This window comes from Lissotriton helveticus, chromosome 10, assembly GCF_964261635.1.
Source record: "Lissotriton helveticus chromosome 10, aLisHel1.1, whole genome shotgun sequence".
In the NCBI taxonomy this organism is placed as follows: Eukaryota; Metazoa; Chordata; class Amphibia; order Caudata; family Salamandridae; genus Lissotriton; species Lissotriton helveticus.
Genome location: NC_136071.1, coordinates 305,507,054 through 305,526,457, shown reverse-complemented (window position 1 = coordinate 305,526,457; position 19,404 = coordinate 305,507,054).

The window sequence follows — 19,404 nt, the reverse complement described above, 5'->3', positions numbered from 1 at the left end:
TTGGTGCTGTTGATTGACTTTGAACTTGGTGCTGCCTCCATTCTTTTTGAAATCTTTTGTCTGGAATTCCAGTGGGACCGAACCGCAGCAGGTCCTGGAGGTTGACAGCACAACTATACGAAATACTTTAAGGGACTTTGGAAATCTGAGGTGCTTGCTGGCTGACCCGCTGTGGGACATCTTTCTTTAGTTGTGATGTTGTAGTGTTAAATATGTAAATTAAGTTATTAATAATTGTTTGATAATTAGTCGATTAATTTTCAAATTAATTAATAAGTAGTTATTTATGGTAATTGTCTAATTAATTTTAGCTGTGCGTTGTGGTGTTGATAGGTGTAAATGGTGGGAAGTAATTTATTTTTTATTGATGAAGTATTAATTAGTTGTTAATTAATTTAAATTAGTTATTTACTAATTAATTATGGTAATTGTGTAATTAATTTTAGGTGTGTGTTGTGGTGTTTATAGGTGTAAATGGTGTAAATGGTGGGAAGGGTGGGAAGTAATTTATTTTATATTGATGAAATATTAATTAGTTGTTAATTTAAAATAGTTAATTAGTAATTAATGATGGTAATTGTGTAATCAATTTTAGCTGTGTGTTGTGGTTTTTATAGGTATAAATGATGGAAAGTGTGGGAAGTAATGTTTTGTATTGATGCGCTATTAATTATTTGTTAATTAATTTATAATAATTTACTACTATTTATTAATCGTAATTCTGTAATTAATTGTAGGTGTGTGTTGTGGCTATTATTGTGTAAAAGAATGTGTAATCAATGAATGTGTATTATCCTTTTTAATTTTAATATATGTTTAACTTATTATTAATTATATTAATTATGGAAGTACATTTTCATAAAAATGTTGATGTCTTTTTTATTGGTGTGGTGTTATAGCTTTCGAACTAAAATAAATACAATTATGTTTCAAATTATTTGTTTGTGAATGTTTGTTTATTTTAAATAAGTATTGTTTATAAATGTAATTCTTTTTTAATATCATATTTGTAGGATTTTATTATTTGTAATAATATTATATTATGTGTTCTTTTTTATATGTGTAATATATTTAATGGAATATTTTTAAAATATTGTTTATTTATTCTTAAGAATATATATATTTTTTTAATTATTGAAATGTATTAGTCATGTTTGTTTTTCTGCTATCCAATACTTTCCCTACTGTTGCACTCACTGGAGTGGGAATAGTCATTTTTACCCTTATGCTATCCAGCACTTCCCCTACTGTTGCACTCACTGGAATGGGAATAGAAATTTTTCACCTCCGCTATCCAATACTTTCCCTACTGTTGCACTAACTGGAGTGGGAATAGTAAATTTACCCCTCCGCTATCCAATACCTTTCCTACTGTTTCACTCACTGGAGTGGGAATAGTAATTTTTACCATTTCACCTATCCAGCACTTTCCCTACTGTTGCACTCACTGGAGTGGGAATAGTAAATTTACCCCTCCGCTATCCAATACCTTTCCTACTGTTTCACTCACTGGAGTGGGAATAGTAATTTTTACCATTTCACCTATCCAGCACTTTCCCTACTGTTGCACTCACTGGAGTGGGAATGGTGATTTTTACCATTTGCTATCCAATACTTTCCCTACTGTTGCACTAACTGGAGTGGGAATAGTAAATTTACCCCTCCGCTATCCAATACCTTTCCTACTGTTTCACTCACTGGAGTGGGAATAGTAATGTTTACCATTTCACCTATCCAGCACTTTCCCTACTGTTGCACTCACTGGAGTGGGAATGTTGATTTTTACCATTTGCTATCCAATACTTTCCCTACTATTGCACTCACTGGAGAGGGAATAGTAATTTCTACCCCTCCGCTAGCCAATACTTTTCCTACTGTTGCACTCACTGGAGTGGGAATAGTAATTTTTATCCCTCCACTATCCAATACTTTCCTACTGTTTCACTCCCTGGCGTGGAAATAGTCATTTTTAGCACTCCGCTATCCAGCACTTTCCCTATTGTTGCACTCATTGGAGTGGAATTAGTCATTTTTACCACTACGCTATCCAATACTTTCCTTACTGTTCCACTCACTGGAGTGGGAATAGTAATTTTTACCCCTCGGCTATCCAACACTTTCCCTACTGTTGCACTCACTGGAGTGGAAATTGTAATTTCCACCCTTCCGCTATCCAATACTTTTCCTACTGTTGCACTCACTGGAGTGGGTATAGTCATTTTTACGACTTCGCTATCCAGCACTTTCCCTACCGTTCCACTCACTGGAGTGGGAATAGTCATTTTTACCCCTCCTCTATCCAATACTTTCCCTACTGTTCCACTCAAGGGAGTGGGAATAGTAATTTTTACCTCTTTTCTATCCAATACTTTCCCTGCTGTTGCACTCACTGGAGTGGGAATAGTAATTTTTACCCCTCCGCTGTCCAATAATTCTCCTACTGTTGCACTCAATGGAGTAGGAATAGTAATTTTTACCACTTTACTATCCTGCACTTTCCCTACTGTGGCAATCACTGGAGAGGGAAAGGTAATTTTTTCCCCTCTGCTATCCAATACTTTTCCTACTGTTACACTCACTGGAGTGGGAATAGTAATTTTTACCCCCCGCTATCCAATTCTTTCCCTACTGTTGCACTCTTTGAAGTCGGAATAAATTATGTTAATGCAAATATATGTATAAATTATTATGTTTGTTTGTTTATATTTGTTTAATTAAGTTTATTTTTTATACTTAGTTAAAATGTATATTAAATCTAATTTATTTGGTTAAAGATAATATTAATATTTTATATTTTTAATATATATTATTTCTTTTATATTTTATAAATTTATATTTTTTTACATCTATCATTTTAACTTCGATATTTTTGATTCAATATTTTGTACTTACCTGTTTGAGTATAGGGAGTTGATATTTTTACTACATTCTTACTTCGATATTTTTACTATCGGTATTTTTACTATCAATATTCTATCAGTTAACCGTTTAAATGGGGCCCCAGTCAGGGACTGGTGGGGAAGCCCTATTAACCTTCTTGGTGGATGCCAAGAAGGAACACTAATAAGGCATTTTCTTTAACTGTAATCTAGACAGGCACATAGGTCAGCTCAAGAGGGTCCCTTAGCTCCATTCAGATACAGTTTGCTGCTGCTGCCTCCAGTGAAGTTGTGCACTCACTGAGGAGCTTTTACCCCAGCCACTTTTTGACAATTTGAAATCAGTGACATTTTCTTGGATGTTCATTTTGCCCGTAGCAATGTGGGCCTACCAAGGAAGTATTGCCTGGGGGCCAATTGAGAGGTAGGTAGAAAAGTGAACCAAGACTCATGGAAAAGTAGCAGCTTGCTTAGGCATAGGAGTTACATATAGAACTGTGAGTGCTATTCATCAAGGTACTAACTCATCATCACATTCTAGGGTACTTTTCACCAGGCAGAGTAGATGGTGAACGTTTAACTACTTGTGTACTGTATGCCCCTTACAATTCCTGTCTGCATGGCAACGGCTGGTAAACCAGATCCCTGCCCACTGCCGTCAGGGGCTTCTCCCTTTACAGCACTTGGGCTTAGTGGAGCTGTGATAGCAAAGAGAAGTGCTCAAGTGGGTCATCAGGGAAAGCAGACCTTAGCAGCCCTTTCTCCTCTGACTTTTCTGTGGCCTTCCCCAGACAATGGAAGAACCCTGAGCATTTGAGCTTGGTGTGGGGTCTCCTAGTACTGTAAGAATGGCTAGATCAGGCAGAGGCAAACACCAGTTATGCATTTCTCTTCAACCTCCTTGCAACATTAATTGCCATGGAAAACACATTTTTGAAGCACTGAGCTGAGCATGTGTGGAGCAATTTGAGATGCCAGTCAGCGGAGCAGAAATGGTAAATCAGTAAACAAAAGTAAGGGCATGTGCTGGGCGGAACACCCACATTTAGATAAATATTGCTAATTGAAAGATTTTTATACATTTGTTAAAGTATCAGAATGTGATTGGTAAATTAAGGACTTTTTACTTCAGTAATACTCCATATATATTTTAAGATAATTGAGTTTATTGACACACAAATTGCTCCTCATATGTTCATCATGAAAAGTGTGCCTGCTGATAGGAGCGTCGGATAGGCTCACACCAAAGCCACGGGGTTGCTAGAATATTGGATTATGACATCCATTACCCTTGTTCTGCAATATATTGAAAATATTTCAATACAAAATTATTTTGCATTCAAACACAATTTTTGGCAGGTGAGATGCATATTCAAGAGTGTTATATTTGCTTCCAATTCATATTTAGCTGCATTTGAGGAATCATGTAACCATAGCTACAATTCCTGCTTTGAACACTGGCTGTGTAAATGCTATATGCACTCTCTGCAGCCCCCCAGAACCATTTTTGTAACATTTTGGCGGTGGCCTTGTCCAGATTGAGGAACCACAAAGCAAGAAAATATTTGCTAACTAGCCTACTAAGGCCAGGTGCATCTTGTTAGGAGCATTTATTATTTCTGTTACATTTTCTTATTTTCTGGGAGTCCTGGTCCTCTCATGGGGTACACAGCTTGCCATACTATAGGGGGCCATGTAGGGACCCCCCCACAGCCCCACCGTTTCCCCAGTCTGCACCCATTCTTAGCTGACAGCACAGGAGCCGGCTCCAATTTGTTTTTATATTTCTTTTTTTTAGTTCAAAGAAAAGTTTATTAAGATAATCAAATAATGACAGCATAGTATACAAAGTGAAAGCAACAGGAATGGCATGGATAATAACTGAGAACATTATAAAAAGTGCGATGAAAGAAAATGGGGGGAGGGACAAGGAGGAGAGGGAGGAGAGGGAGGAGAGAGAGGAAAGGGAGATATCAATGAGGCTAAAACTTTAAACAGTACAATCCTTGAAGCTATATAACATTAGAGGCAATGCATAAATATGCAGAGAAATAAACAATAATGAATAAGAAGGAACAAAAGGTTATTCAAGGGGGTTTCGAAACTTCTTGCTGAGCTGGGGATAATTGAAAGGAACGCTTGGCACATGCATCCAGGTAAAGGGTAACGGGGAGCCATAATGCAAGCCTTTTCGGAGCCAGGGAAGTGGGATAAACAAATGCAGTATCTAGTCTGTGATTGTAACATACATTGAACCACCAAGCTTTAAAAGTAATGCCCTTGGAGTCTTTCCAGTTAACAGTAATTTGCTGAAACGCAACAGCCAATAATAAGTCAACAATATGAACATTTGCTGCAACATCAGTCCAAGAAGAGGAAAGGGAACCAAGGAAGATGTCAATGATGGAAAAGGGGATGGAGGTATTGAAAATAGAATTGATTTGATTCCAGACTTTAGTCCAGAAGGCATGTGTGGGAGAACATGTGAAAAGCATGTGGAAAAGTGTGGCATTGGGGTGAGAGCAAGACCAGCAGAGATCTAGGGTCAGGGGAAAGCGCTTGTGGAGAACAGATGGCGTGTACATAAGGCGATTGTAAATGAAAAAAAGAGTTTGTGTGAGAGAGGCAGCCCTGGAAGATTTGCGAATTTTAGTCCATATTTTATCCCATAGGGATGTGGGCCACGAGACAGCAAGATCAGATTCCCATTGCTCCTCAACTTTGGATTTAGGTCTAGGTGATGGAGGATCGTAAAAGGAATGGTATATGGAGGACGCTGATGGGTGAGAGCGTAGTTGAGTGTGTAGAGAAGAAACGGGAGTCGGAGGGGTCACAGCCGAAGTGGAAGTGGAGAGAGAATCATAGGCAGACATAACTGCCTGTTTGAGTAGGGTATATTTATAAACAAAGGAGGCAGGGAGAGAAAAAATTTGACGGAGAATCGGAAAAGGGGTGAAGACAGATCCAGTGAAAAGTTGGGAGACCCAAATTAAGCCACGCCGTCGCCAAGTTTTCCAATAGAAGGGTTTCAGTTTAATAAGAATGCTATTATTATACCAAATCGTAGTGGCGAGAAATTCTGCAATAGAAGAGGGGGGAGCCGGAGTAGTGGCTAGAAGTAATTTCGCAGTGTGTTTATGAATCGGACTGGATAAGAATTGGGGCTTGCGAGAAAAGGATAAGTATTCAGCAAAGGAAAAAGGAGAAAGTGAAAGACGTTCAAGTTCAGCCCACAGAGGAAGGGGGTCAGTAGGATCTGTAAGCCAAACGGCTGCTTGTTTCAGGAGGAACGCTTTATGGTAGGCAGGAAAATTTGGAAAGTTAACCCCACCTTCCGATTTGGGGAGGCGGAGACGCGATAAGGACATTCGCGGTTTCTTACCAGACCATAAGAAGACTGAGAGGATGGAATTTAATTTGGTGAAAAATTTTGCAGGAATGGAAATCGGTAAATTAGAAATGGTGTAGAGGACAATTGGGGACAGCATCATCTTAATAGTATCAAGACGGCCCCACCAAGAAAGGTATAAGGGGTGCCATCTAGAAGTAAGGTCAGACAACTTTTGAGAGCATTTAGTAAGGCATAACGAAATAGTATCTGGGACAGAAGGAGTAATGTGTAAACCAAGATACTTGATATGAGCCGGACTCCAAGTGAAAGTGGATGCAGCAAAATCAGGTTTAAAGGTGAATTTGGTGAGGGGTAGGATTTCGCATTTATCACTATTAAGCTTATATCCAGAAAGATGGGAATAGGTGCGGACTTCAGCGAGGAATGCGGGGATGGAGACAGATGGATTCGAAACGAAAAGCAAAATGTCATCTGCATAGGCAGCTAATTTAACCTGCGATTGAGCAAGAGGGAAACCATGAATGTTCGGGTTTTGACGTATTCTGGATAAGAAAGGTTCCAGGGCGAGATTAAAAAGAAATGGGGAGAGAGGACAGCCTTGTCGGACGCCTCTACCGAGACGGAAAAATGAGGAAATGAGTCCATTGGCACACACCGCAGCTCTAGGGTTTGCATAGAGGAGGGATATAAGGGAAATGAAATTGGGGCCAAATCCGAACCATTTTAACACGGAAAAAAGAAAAGACCATTCTACCCTGTCAAATGCCTTTTCGGCGTCTAAAGCAATAGCAGCTAAGGAACCGTTGAATCGTGGAGACTTAGATAAGACATTAAAAAGGAGCCTGGTATTGTCGGAGATAAAACGACCCTTAACAAAACCCGATTGTTCAGGGCCCAGGAGATCTGGGAGAAAAGGGTCAAGTCTAATGGCCAAAGATTTAGCATATATTTTATAATCAATGTTGACAAGGGAGATTGGTCTGTAGTTCTTACAATGTTGATGATCCTTGCCCTCCTTCGGTATGATGCAGATGTAAGCATCTGAGAAAGTGCCTAAAGAGGCATCTCCTGTTGTGAAGGAATTAAGAAGGTGAAATAATTTGGGTAGAAAAAGGTTTGCAAAGTGTTGGTAAAATTCGACGGTGAAGCCATCTGGGCCAGGAGCCTTATCCTTTTTAAGTAAATGGAGGGCGGTGCGGAGTTCGGGAATGGTAAGGGGAGTCTCGAGGGAGGTCAAATCAACAGGAAAGGTAGAAGGAGGGCGTATGCTGGATAAGAAGTTGGAAATAGAGTGATCAGAGGGTTGAGTGTCAGAGGAATAAAGTGTAGAGTAGAAGTGAGAAAATACCTCCAGGATGTCAGCATCTTTATGTTGCAATACTGAGTGGACATCAAAAACAGATTCAACATTCAACTTGTTTTGTTTGACTTTTAAATAATTAGCAAGAATTTTCCCCGCCTTATTTTTCCCACCATAAAATTTCGAACTGGATTTCAGGAGATACAGGGAAGCATCATCAGTGGATTGTTTATTATATTTCATTTTGGCAGTGATGAGAGCTGTCAAAGACTCTTGAGTGTGAGAAGTATAATAGGAGTGCTCTAGGAGTTTAATCTGAGATAGAAGATCATGAGTGCGTTGACGGGCAATTTTACGTTTCGCCGCAACATGTCTAAGGATAAAGTCTCTGGCAGCTGCTTTGAAAGCGTCCCAGACAGTATGAGCAGACATGGACGGAGTTTCATTAAGAACAAAAAATTCATTAGTGAAGTCAATAAAGGAGGCGGTAAATTTTGGATCAGTTAGGAGGGTATTGTTGAAGCGCCATCGTTTAGGACCACTGGATTTGGGTAAAAAATCAATGTTAACCAGGACAGGGGCGTGGTCAGAGAAAACAATGGGACCGATCTCTGCTTGGGTAAGGGATTGGGAGAGGTGGTGGGAGGGAAATATATAATCAATACGGGATTGGGAATGATGGACCGGGGAGTAGAATGTAAATTCTTCATCAGTTGGATGACAAATTCGCCATGCATCAATTAATTTGTGCTGGGAGATGGCGTGGGCAAAGAGGTGATGGGATTTATTAGGGACAAATGGAGATTTGGAGCGTCTATCCAAAAAGGGGTCTAATGGTAGGTTACAGTCACCTGCTAAAATGAAATTATCGTCTATACAATCAGTGATACGAGAGGCAAATGCTTTCCAAAAAAGTGGATTCCCACCTGTAGGGGCATATATATTAAGCAAAGAGAAAGGGACGCCTTTAGAAGAAAGTTTGACAAATAACCACCTGCCCTCAGGGTCAAAGTCAGAATGTAGCACTGAATGAGTAAACGATTTACGAATTAACACAACAACACCATTTCTTTTGCCATCACCAGGGGCGGAAAAAACCGCTCCCACCCAACCTCTTTGGAGTTTAGCAGCCTCACTGTCAGTTAAGTGGGTTTCTTGTAAAAAGGCAATGTCAACATTGAATTTAGCTAAATGAGAAAGTATCTTTTGCCTCTTAATGGGTGAATGCAAACCTTTAACGTTCCAAGAGACAATACGGACAGACATTAAGAAGATATGAAAGGGGATAGTGCAGAGCAAAAGTGAAGGGAAGCCTCAAAGAATTCGAGAGGGAAAAAGTGAAAAAAGAAATGGAAATAGGAAAGTGTAAGGAAGAAAACATGTAAAGAAGTACTAAAAGGAGAGAGCATGAGATAGAAAAATTTGATGAGAAGAGAAGAGGTGCGTGTTAGGAAAATACTAGGAGAGTGTTGAAGAGAGAAAACAGTAAGGAAAAAAGTTGATAGAGTAGAAGTTAAAGATGAGAAGTAGAAATGACCGAAAAAGGGGCAGAAAAGTAATAGAAGTGATGTCTGAAGGATAGTGAGAGAGGAAGAAAAAAAAAGAAAGGAAAAGCAAAGCAAGAGCGGTCGAAAGAGAGTAGAGCTCGGAAGAACGTGGAAGAACACGGAAACTATGAGGACAAAAATCAGCGGAAATGCATGGGACATGTGAACAATGGAGAGAAAAAACATGGGGCAATACTTACAAAAAATGATGAGGGGTGGGATGTCAAAGGACAGGAAACAGAAGGGAAGCAACGGAGACGTGAGGAGGGAGGAAAGGCCAACCAACGGAGGACAAGCAAACGGGGCCAAAGGACGTCCCACCGGAGGACCATGACGGAACACAATAAGACGATCTGTGAGGAAGAGAAAAACAGTGAGATTAGAACAAACAAACGGCTATATAACGGGAAAAGGCGTAGGAGTGAACAATTGAAGAATAAAAATAGACGAGAATGAGCTGGGACCAACGAGGTCCAACATTAACTGGGGATCCTGTGGAAAAAAGAACACATCATTATAAGAGCAACAAAATATCTTAAATTCCAGAGAAGGCGGGCTGTACTAGCCACAAAGTCACGGTGGAAATGCAGAAGAAGGGCCAGAAAATTCCATATCAGCCGGACCACAGGAATTGAGGAAACTGCGAAGTCGGAGAGGATCTTCAAAAGTCATAGTCTTGTTGTTATAAGTGACTTTAAATAAACAAGGGTGAAAAAGTCCATATTTGGCTCCAATGGATCTCAGTTCCGCTCTCATGTCAAGAAATGCTTTGCGACGAGAGGCAGTAGCTTTGGCGTAATCCTGGACAATAAACAAAGTGGAGTCCGACCATTTCAAATGAGGTATTGCTTTAGCTGCGAAAAGAACTTTCAGCAGATCTGTATACTCAAGAAAGTACATTATGACGCCTCTTGGTTTCGTCTCAGGAGAGGTACTGGAGGAAGCTCTTCCAAGCCTATGTGCGCGCTGTATGTTGAGAGAAGTGCCTTCAGGGAGATGCAGGAGCTTGGGCAAGAAGGATTTGAAGAAGGCAATGGCATCACTCCCCTCGCAACCTTCCTTCAGGCCGTAGAGACGAAGATTATTGCGTCTATTCCTATTTTCAAGGTCCTCCACTTGCTTCTGGAGGGTAGTGAGTCTCGCATCCATATGCACCGACTTGGTAGCAGCTTCCTGGAGAGTTGACACAGTCTTTTCCACAGCAGAAACTCTGGTGTCCATTAGCGACCAGTTGTCAGTCAAAATTTGAAGCTTTGAATTGGTCTCCTCCATATATGGGCGCAATGCTCATATTTCCTCAAGGAGAAGCTCCATGGAGATATCAGATGGTGACTTCGGGGGAGACGGAGGATTGTGTTTCAATCTCTTAGGAGTAGTTTTCACTCCTGGCAGGAGGGGGGCGTCCATGTTAAGAGAAGATTCGCAGCTGGAGGAGCCCGCAGAGGCTTCTAATTGAGCCAACGCGGTAAATAGCTTTGAATTTTTAACAAAGTTGCGCTTGGGGGGTTTGCCAGGACCCTGCGCCATGTAGACTGCAATGATGAGGAAGCCCCAGGAGCGAATAGAATGGATAAGCACCACAGGAGTGAGGAAAAACCAACAAAGTCAGTTATAGGAGGAGGTGGTGTTAAGTCCAGGACGAGCCAAGAAGAATTGAAAAAGAAAAGTGCGCAGTCTAAGCAATACCAATTAAATAGCAGAGATGGTAGATGAATAGAGTGAGTAGAAATCGCAAAATGGCCGCCAAAACTGAGGAGAGAGCTGGAAATCGAGTAAAAACTAAAAAAATAATTCCATAATGAGGATAAAGTCACCTTTCATTGTGGGGGCGGATCGCCGTCATCTCCTGCGATTTCGAGCCGGTTTGGAGAAGCACGCTCGCTGTTACAGGCAAAATGCGCGATGTGCGCGCTCTTCATGCAGGCGCCGGCAGAGGTTGAAAATGGCGGTCGCGGCGGTGGTAGAGCCGCGACCGAAGCAGAATCGGAATTGCCGGGCTGAGAGGAAGAACCGGAGAGCAGCGAGGCACTGCTTACATGCCTGGGATATTCCGCTGCCGTTTGCAGTGCAGCATATCGTCAGAGGAAGGCTAGGGCTGCTGGAAGTCCTCGGTAGAAACGGAGCCTCACCCCGAGGCGTCCATCCGTCTTGGGCGCTTAGCCACGCCCCCCTGTTTTTATATTTCTTGATGGTGAGTGGTTCCCTGGACATACAGGGGTGTTCACAGCGTACCCACTGTTTGGGGTAGCCGGAGGAGACCCAAGGCCCCACCGGCTGTCCAGCTAGCACCTATCTTTATGTTCCGTTGGGAGACAGCCACTCTGAATTATGCTTCCACCTGGCAAGCAACATTTCTTTTTTTCCCGCTGGGTGGAGCATTCCAGTGCCCCCTGCTCGCATGTGTAAGTGCTGGGGAAAAAAGCTAATCATAACACCTTTCATGTCTCTGAAGATTGCGTCCCCAGGACAACCTACTTGCCACAGGCCCCATGGGAGGGAGTTCTCAAGTCCATTAAATGGCTCAGGGAGGGAAACACACACGCCCCTCTACCCAGTTTAATATATAAAAAATAAAATGCACCTGCTCATAGCCCTGGCCAGCACTGTGGGGATTTTAATGAAAAAGGGTGCTATGTTCTTCTATAAAATAAATTTTGGCACATGGGGTCCCTCTGAGACTCTAAAAAAAGAGCTAGGGGATCAGGTTATCCCTACTCTGCCACCTCATTTCCCTTTTTCTAAACATTTTCAGGACAGGGGACCAAGTGCCTGAGTCCTGTAATGGCAGTCACAACATTTCTTTCATGTTGTGGCTAGCCACTCAGAGCGTTCCCTCTGTGAAATCCCACCTCAACCAATCATAAGCATTGAGTTTTTGAATTTCAGCCCAACAATCCACATATCTAATCATTTTGAAATGTTCATTAGTATTTGAAAAATTAAGATTCAAAAACGTTGTATATTTTACTCCAGTATGATAAGATTAGATCTGCTTGGTTGTCAACACATCAGCAAAGATGTATGGGCAGCCATTTTAGGACTCAAGGACTCAGACTGCTGCCCTACATGAAAATAAAAATAACATAGAGGGGGCAGAGTAGAGAGACCATGCCCTTTAGGACTGGTAGGTCCCCGGGGGCCAAAAACCTGCATTTTCCTTTAATTAGTGCCACAGATCCGTGGGGTGGAACAGGGCTCCAGTGCAGCAATTTTTTTATTTTTTAGGTAGGGGGGCATGCGGGCCAGTAGGAAGTTATAGTTAGGTCCTAGTTTCCATAGACAAAGCCTTTTTGGTTTGCTAATAACTTTGAAGCCTTTGACGAACCTTCACTAATTTTCCTAAACAAGTGGCCTACTTTGTCTTGTTCTCCATGGAAACTTTTAGAGTGATCCTCCAAGGGTTGGAGGGAGAAAAAGATGGATCAAGAAAAAAATCCCATGCTGAGATCTGATTGGCTGCCACAAAATCAACCAAGAAGTGGTGTCCGCCATCTTAGGACTCGGTACTCAGTTCAGATCCCTAAGAAAAAAGGCAAAAAAAAGATGTAGAGGGCTGAATAGGGATACCGCTTCATCCTTTGCTGTTGTCCTGAGGTTGGAGGCTGAAACCACGAGTCCCAGGGGGCGTGCTGGCAAGCCCACACCTGTGCCTGATTACCGCAGACCGGCGCCTACATATCACCTCACCGCTCCCGCTGGCACGGGAGCCGCTTCATCCTTTGCTGTTGTCCTGAAGTTGGAGGCTGAAACTACGAGTCCCAGGGGGTGTGCTGGCAAGCCCACACCTGTGCCTGATTACCGCGGACCGGCACCTACATAGCGCCTCGCCGCTCCCGCTGGCGCGGGAGGCGCTTCATCCTTTGCTGTTGTCCTGAGGTTGGAGGCTGAAACTACGAGTCCCAGGGGGCGTGCTGGCAAGCCCACACCTGTGCCTGATTACCACGGACCGGCGCCTACATAGCACATCGTCACATCCGCTGCGCGGATTGCGCGCGGACGCGCGCCGGGCCCGTTTGAGCCCGTTCGAGAACGGCTCGAGGACAGGATGGGGCCACCCCATAACAATGTTCAGCCAAGGTTAGTTCTTATTTGGCACTCGGGGCCCCTCTCTGCTCTGCTCTATATCTTGTACCTGGGTAAACTGCTTCAAGAGGGTCATCTCATCGGAACTACATACCGAAGACAGACTAAATACATTGATAAAATGGCCTTAAAGGCAGCGAAGGGAGGGAAAATGACAAATACCGGCACTATGATGGGAACGCTAGATCAATTTATAATACGAACTTCGTCAATCCTGGCTCAGGAAATAGACCGCACTGGACTCTGCTTTTAATAAAAGGTCTTCTATAGGAAGGCTGGCTCAGGTGGTGTCCCCTACCCCCATTCCAGGTCTTGACGTCCCCCTAAGTGAAGGTGTTGGGGGGAACCACGGGGTTCATCTTGTACAAGTCCATTCTTCTCAAAGTGATCCTGATTGCCCGAGCATTACTCAGGGTAACACGTCTGCTGTGCAAACTGGTTCCCCTGAATGTAGCATGTTAGAAGGGGCGATCTCAGAGGGCTAGGTTGCGCTCACCCGACCACCCCAGGACCCACCTCTCCCACAGATATTGCCGAGTCTTATCGTGAGGTCCCCACCGGGGAGGACTTCGAGTCTAGGATCGTACACACTGAGCTCACACCACACTTATGAATGGACACCACACCGTAGGTATTCAGTATTAAGTTCTTTATAAAACAGTAAGAATAATCGGCACTCTTATGTACAAGCGTTCGAGGGATCGTAAAGTCTCTAGGAATTCGGGAAGAGGGAAGCGGGACAGTCTTAGCCTCTCGGCCAGTACGAAGCGTACCCTGCGCACAGCTCTCAATCCTCGAGCCGGGGGATACGGAAGATGATGGTCGTACTAGCTGCTTCACTCACGTCGAGTCGGCTCCGGTCGTGATGGTAGCGTCGATGGTCCAGCCGGACCAGAGTACTCCTCGAGCCGCGACAGCGTCAGCAGGGCTCGATCCGGAGAAGTTCTTGCAGAGCCGCGACGGCGTCAGCAGGGCTCAGATGGTTCAGTCAAGCTCGAGCCGCAACAGCGTCAGCAGGGCTCAGATGGTTCCGTCAAGCTCGAGCCGCGACGGCGTCAGCAGGGCTCAGATGGTTCAGTCAAGCTCGAGCCGCGACAGCGTTAGCAGGGCTCAGATGGTTCATTCAAGCTCGAGCCGCGACAGCGTCAGCAGGGCTCCGAGGTCTTTGAGAGGACGAGCCGCGACAGCCTCAGCAGGGCTCCGATGGTTCAGTTCCGCGTTCGAGAAGGAGCCGCAACAGCGTCAGCAGGGCTCAGCGATTCAAAAGGTTCAGTTTTCCTCAAGGTCAGCCGCGATCAGATCAGCAGGGCTTTCTTGTCCAGGATACAACTGCCCGCTAGTTGTGGTGCGGGCCTTGATATAGTCCATTGGCCCTTTGATGTCCGGACCCTCGCAGGTGGAGGTCTCATGCCTTGGGGGTTGGTCGTTGGCGAGGTCCGGCGGTTGGCTCTTTGATCCTTTGAAGATGCGTCCGGGAATTCCCAGACGCCCAGCAGGTCTGGAGCCAGCACTCGGGGAGGCCAGAGGTGCAATCGAAACTCCCTGGCTTATCTCACTCGAGGAGTCCTTTACCCCCCAGCCGGGAGTGGCGCGCCTTGGAGTCTAAGTTTCACTGGGGGCCGGGGTCCTGCTAGGCCCAGGGAGTCAGGGGTTTCTGGGAAGGAAAATGGCTGCCGGCCTTGTGGGGCATGCATGTTCTGGCCGCTCGGAGCCGGGAGCGGGACGGGGCCTGCGGGGCTGGTCGTGTATTACGGGGTTTGAGCGTACAGGGAGCAGGACGACCAGGGGACTCCGGGTGCAGGGCTACGCTAATGGGGTGCTGAGAAACGGGGGAAACCATGCCACGAGGCCAGTCCAACACGCGTCCCCCCTAGCTGAAAGGCGGAGAGAACTACCCATCCTCTTGGGGGTTCTCTTCACTGAGGCAGAAGACTCGGGACAGGCCGTCTGCGTTGGCATGGTCAGCACCAGGCCGGTGCTCAACAGTGAAATCCATCCTCTGGAGGGAGATGGACCAGCGCAACAGTTTGGGGTTCTCCCCTCTCATTTGCATTAGCCACCGGTGGGGTCGGTGGTCGGTCTGGACCCGGAAGTGAGTACCGAACAGGTAGGGCCTCAGTTTCTTCAGGGCCCAAACCACCGCGAAGGCCTCCCACTCGATGGTGCTCCACCTTTGTTCTCGAGGGAGTAACCTCCGGCTAATGAATGTCACTGGCTGGTCTAGGCCTTGATCGTTCATCTGGGACAGGACTGCTCCGATGCCATGTTCGGACGCGTCCGTTTGGACCACGAACTCTCTGGAGTAGTCGGGGGCCTGTAGTACTGGGGCAGTGCACATGGCTTCTTTCAATGCTTCGAACGCCTTCTGGCAGGCGGGGGTTCAGCTGACTATCTTCGGCTGGTTTTTGGAGGTTAACTCCGTGAGGGGGACTACGATGCTGCCGTATCCTTTTATGAATCTTCGGTAGTACCCAGTGAGCCCTAGGAACGCCCGCACTTCCGTCTGGGTCGTGGGGGCCTCCCAGGCCATGATCGTATCGATCTTGGGCTGGAGGGGGGCTACGAGGCCGCTTCCGACCTGGTGCCCCAGGTAGACTATGGACCCTTGTCCGATCTGGCACTTGCTTGCCTTAATGGTGAGCCCGGCCCGCTGCAGGGCTGACAGCACCTCCCAGAGGTGTTGGAGGTGCTCGGACCAGTGGGAGCTGAACACCGCGATATCGTCTAGATACGCGGCGCTGAATTCCTCCAACCCAGCCAGTACCTGGTTAACCAGCCTCTGGAAGGTGGCGGGGGAGTTTTTCATCCCGAAGGGCATCACCCGGAAATGGTAGTGGCCATCCAGAGTGGAGAAGGCGGATCTCTCTCTGGCCCCCTCGGTGAGGGCGATCTGCCAGTATCCGCTGGTCAGGTCTAACGTGCTGAGGAAGCGAGCAGCCCCTAGGCGGTCAATAAGCTCGTCTGCTCGGGGGATGGGATGCGCATCGGTTCTGGTGACTGAGTTAAGCCCGCGGTAGTCAATGCAGAACCTCAGCTCGGGAGCAGCACCAGGGGCGGCCGCCTTTGGAAACAGGACAATGGGGCTGGCCCATGGGCTGTCAGAGGCTTTGACCACCCCCAGGGCTAGCATTTTGGAGACTTCGGTCTTGATGCAGGCCGGGACTCTGTCAGGGACGCGGTAGGCTCTGTGCTGTACCGGAGGGCTGTCCCCGGTGTCCACGTCGTGGACGCACCAGCTGGTGACACCGGGGATGAGGGAGAAAAGGCTGGAGAATTGTCCCAGAAACTGGCGACAGTCCTCACGCTGCTCAGGGGTGAGGGAGGAGGAGAGACTCACTCCCTCTACGGAGCCATCTTTTTCTTTCGCACACAGGAGATCGGGGAGAGGCTCCGATTCCTCTTCCTCTCCATCGTCAGTGGCGAGGAGCAAACTCAACTCCGACCGTGCGAAGTGGGGTTTGAGGCGGTTTACATGGAGGACCCTCAAGGGGTCCCTGGGGGACTGCACATCGACGAGGTAGGTCACCTGGCTCTTGCGCTCCACCACCTGGAAGGGCCCTGTCCGCTTGTCTTGCAGGGCACAGGGCTCCACGGGGGCCATCACCCAGACCTGCTGTCCGGGCTGAAACTCGAACAGAGTGGCATTCTGATCATACCACCGTTTCATTTCCTCTTGACTGGCCTCGAGGTTTGCCTCGGCCAGTTCTCGGAACTTCCTAGTCTGGTTCCTGAGGGCCAGGATGTATCGAAACACATCCAGAGGGGGCTCGGGGGCCGCCGTTTCCCACCCTTCTTTGACCAGGCTGAGGGGCCCCCTGACGGGGTGCCCGTAGAGCAGTTCAAAGGGGCTAAACCCCAAGGATTTCTGGGGGACTTCACGGTACGCGAAGAGGAGACAGGGAAGGAGGACGTCCCACTTGCGCCTCAGGGGCTCTTCGAGACCCATGATCATTCCCTTGAGGGTCCGATTGAATCGCTCAACCAGACCGTTACCTTGGGGGTGATATGGGGTGGTGAACTTGTACATCACCCCACATTGTTGCCAGAGGGACTTCATGTACTTCGAGATGAAGTTTGTCCCTCGGTCGCTCACTACTTCTCGGGGGAATCCCACCCGGGAGAAGATCCCCATGAGGGCCCGCCCCACCACGGGGGCCGTCACCGTTCAGAGGGGATTGGCTTCGGGGTATCGGGTGGCATGGTCTACCAGGACGAGGATAAATCGGTGGCCTAAGGAGGTCCGGGGGTCGAGCGGCCCCACGATATCTATTCCCACCCGCTCAAAGGGGGTACTGACCACGGGGAAGGGTTGGAGGTGGGCCTTTTGCCTTCCGCCGCTCTTCCCGCTGGACTGACACGTGGGGCAGGACTTACAGTGGGCCTCCACATCGGAGCGCATGCCGGGCCAGTAAAAGTGCGTGACCAGGCTGTGATACATTTTGTCTTGTCCCAAGTGTCCCGCCAGGAGTACATCATGGGCGAGGTTCAGGAGGAAGCCGCGGAAGCGTAGGGGTACCACCAGCACTTGGGCTGACCCTAGCTCGGCCGACTTCTGTTCGCTGTACAAAAGGCCGTTTTCCCAATAGACAAAGTGGGAGCCGGACTGGTCACCGGCGGCCTGGGTGGCGGCCTGCTGCCGCGGCCCAACCAAGGACGGGCAGGAGGTCTGTTCGAGGCAGAACTCTTCTCGGGACGGTCCTCCTTCTTGGCGCCACTGGGCCAACTCAGGAAGGTCGTCGAGGCTGGGGATTGGTTCGGCGTCCGGCCCGAGGGGACCTGCGTCGGAGACAAGGCTCTTCCCGGGGGACAGCTCGTGGGTTTCAGATGACCCCGGGACCTCGGGGTCCTCAGGGGCTGGCTGGGCGTTCTCAGGGATTACCCCCTCGGGGGTGGCCATTCGGGCGGTCATGGAACGGGTGCTCACACAGGCCCATTCGGGCAGGCCCACCATCTCCAGGTGGGTCCTTCCTTTTACCTGCTTCCACGGGGAGCTCTCCAGGTCGTTGCCGAGCAGGCAGTCCACGGGCATGTCGGTGCGGACCGCTACTCGTAACTCTCCGGAGACGCCCCCCCATTCGAACGGGACTTGAGCTATCCGGCAGGTGCGGACGGAGTTATCAGCGGCGATTTATTAGGGACAAATGGAGATTTGGAGCGTCTATCCAAAAAGGGGTCTAATGGTAGGTTACAGTCACCTGCTAAAATGAAATTATCGTCTATACAATCAGTGATACGAGAGGCAAATGCTTTCCAAAAAAGTGGATTCCCACCTGTAGGGGCATATATATTAAGCAAAGAGAAAGGGACGCCTTTAGAAGAAAGTTTGACAAATAACCACCTGCCCTCAGGGTCAAAGTCAGAATGTAGCACTGAATGAGTAAACGATTTACGAATTAACACAACAACACCATTTCTTTTGCCATCACCAGGGGCGGAAAAAACCGCTCCCACCCAACCTCTTTGGAGTTTAGCAGCCTCACTGTCAGTTAAGTGGGTTTCTTGTAAAAAGGCAATGTCAACATTGAATTTAGCTAAATGAGAAAGTATCTTTTGCCTCTTAATGGGTGAATGCAAACCTTTAACGTTCCAAGAGACAATACGGACAGACATTAAGAAGATTTGAAGGCGGATAATGCATTGCAAAAGTGAAGGGAAGCCTCAAAGAATTCGAGAGGGAAAAAGTGAAAAAAGAAATGGAAATAGGAAAGTGTAAGGAAGAAAACATGTAAAGAAGTACTAAAAGGAGAGAGCATGAGATAGAAAAATTTGATGAGAAGAGAAGAGGTGCGTGTTAGGAAAATACTAGGAGAGTGTTGAAGAGAGAAAACAGTAAGGAAAAAAGTTGATAGAGTAGAAGTTAAAGATGAGAAGTAGAAATGACCGAAAAAGGGGCAGAAAAGTAATAGAAGTGATGTCTGAAGGATAGTGAGAGAGGAAGAAAAAAAAAGAAAGGAAAAGCAAAGCAAGAGCGGTCGAAAGAGAGTAGAGCTCGGAAGAACGTGGAAGAACACGGAAACAATGAGGACAAAAATCAGCGGAAATGCATGGGACATGTGAACAATGGAGAGAAAAAACATGGGGCAATACTTACAAAAAATGATGAGGGGTGGGATGTCAAAGGACAGGAAACAGAAGGGAAGCCACGGAGACGTGAGGAGGGAGGAAAGGCCAACCAACGGAGGACAAGCAAACGGGGCCAAAGGACGTCCCACCGGAGGACCATGACGGAACACAATAAGACGA